This window comes from Blennius ocellaris (assembly GCF_963422515.1).
Source record: "Blennius ocellaris genome assembly, chromosome: 9".
NCBI lineage: Eukaryota > Metazoa > Chordata > Actinopteri > Blenniiformes > Blenniidae > Blennius > Blennius ocellaris.
The window spans coordinates 900245-902744 of NC_137658.1; positions in this window are offsets into that span (position 1 = coordinate 900245).

Genomic DNA, 2500 nt, shown 5'->3' on the forward strand with positions numbered 1-2500 from the left:
CACTCGGGTGTCTGTGCTTTTGGGATGTTTTCTGAGAAAACATGGAGATTTGAGAAATAGAGAAGAGCTGGAAGTGAATTTTATCCCGACAGAATTATCCTTTTTACCAAGTGTACCTGAACGCAACACGCCTAATGAGCCCAGGTGTGTTTGAAATTAATTAATACTTTTTACACACATCTAACGTTCTCTCTCGCAATTCGCATTTTTTTTTAACTCAAAAAGTTGTTGTTTTTCTTACTTTTCTCGTCCCGGATGATAAAATATACCGAGGAATGACAAAAAAGGATCGTAACCTCGACTGTTGTGGCCAAAGTCTAATGTCTGAGAGGATTAAACCTTTTGTTTCTGTGGCTGGAAATGAAGAATGGATCTGGAAACGTGGATTTCCTGGGCAGAAGAGACTCTCCGCCGGGTAAGTTCATATATATCTGCATTGTTTGGTGGTTTTTCTGTGTGTGTACACATCAGCTGTGGGGTTTGCTTCGTGCATTGCTCTAGTGGCTGCAGGCTTCCAGGTTATTTTCTGCTCTGATGGATAAAATAATGTCTACAGCTGTCAGAATCACAGCAGCACGAAGGGAAAACGTAGTTTATTCATACGGCATCACTATGGCGGTGGCGAATTCACAGGAGCATAAAGAAATACTGAAATTACACTTAGATTGTAACCAGAGAGCAGAAACATGTGAAAAGTAACACTGAAGTCACATTTCTGAGTCCATTGCCTTCGTGCTTGTGCAAAATGTTGTCTTTCTTCATAGTTTGGTTGAAGAGTCATCATGTTCATGCTCATGTTCATGCTCCAACATGTCTGACAGTGTGAGACTTGAGAAGGACAGGAAGAGACTCTCATTCACACCCAGGAGACATTAGAATCACCAGTTAGTGTCGAAGTGTGTGTTTCTGGACTGTGGCAGACATTCCCAGTGTCCATAGTGCCCAGGCGCTGGTCAGACCGCACTTTCGCTTCGTGACGTCATCGTAATGCGCCGGCGGCGCAAGTTATTGACGTCTGCCGTGGCGGCAGGAGGAAAGAACGACAAGTTTCCAAACAAAATGGAATATAAAAAGCGTATTTGGGTTTTAGATGATTTAAAGTTGTTCAGTGCAGATTATTGCTTCGGTAACTTACATGATCCGCGTCATTTTTCCGCCATCTTGAGTTTCCTTCAACTCTCGGATGAGCGGGTCCCTTTAAATGTTGTCGCCGCAAGGAATTGTGGGGCAGCAGGAGCTCGTCTCCTTTGCGAAAGGATGCATCAGTGTTTCCTATGCTAAAGCAGGCTCTAAAGGAAGCATCAGTGTGTCCTATGCTAAAGGAGGCTCTAAAGGAAGCATCAGTGTTTCCTATGCTAAAGGAGGCTCTAAAGGAAGCATCAGTGTTTCCCATGCTAAAGGAAGCATCAGTGTTTCCTATGCTAAAGGAGGCTCTAAAGGAAGCATAATGTTTCCTAGGCTAAAGGAAGCCTCAGTGTCTCCTAGGCTAAAGGAAGCCTCAGTGTTTCCTCGGCTAAAGGAAGCCTCAGTGTTTCCTCGGCTAAAGGAAGCCTCAGTGTCTCCTAGGCTAAAGGAAGCCTCAGTGTCTCCTAGGCTAAAGGAAGCCTCAGTGTTTCCTATGCTAAAGGAAGCCTCAGTGTTTCCTATGCTAAAGGAAGCATCAGTATTTCCTATGCTAAAGGAAGCCTCAGTGTCTCCTAGGCTAAAGGAAGCCTCAGTGTTTCCTAGGCTAAAGGAAGCCTCAGTGTTTCCTCTGCTAAAGGAAGCATCAGTGTTTCCTCGGCTAAAGAAAGCCTCAGTGTCTCCTAGGCTAAAGAAAGCCTCAGTGTCTCCTAGGCTAAAGGAGGCTCTAAAGGACGTAACCCCTGGTTTTGTTCAGGGTAAGGTTGGACACGCCTCGGCTGCAGTGGAGGAACCATGAATCTGATGAATCTGCTCCTTCAGGCGGAGCTGCCCCGGTGCTCCTCCACCTCTGTGTCCTCCTCCTCCTCCTCCTCCTCCTCCTCACTCGCCTGATTATACTTCCAAAAATACCCAGCTTTCATATTTCATCAGTCGTTCCCCAGTTGGGGCCACTGAGGTGAAGGCGTGACCTCTCACCTGTGTGTCTAAACATATCGTCTCCCGGCTGAGAGGCTTTTCTTCATCCCTCCTCATCCTCGGCACCTCCAGCCGGAACCCCAGAGACGTTCTGCGAATGTAGGCGACGGCGGCGGCGGCGGCGCCTCCAGCAGAGCACTTTGGCCGGCATGTCAGGCATCCGGAGCGTCGCTCGGGAGAAAACAGCCAGAGTTCACAGGTTTAGATGTTTTTTTCTCTACGTGGAGGGGGAAGCAGGGCCGCCCCCGGCCAAGTGGGGGCCCCAAGCAGGAGTTTATTTTGGGGCCCCCTTCCAATAACATAATAATAATAATAATTAATTACAATTACTAACGAATCAAACGAACAGCCTCTATCTACAGTGGAACAAGAACTTTACAGATGCTCACGTCTGAAATAA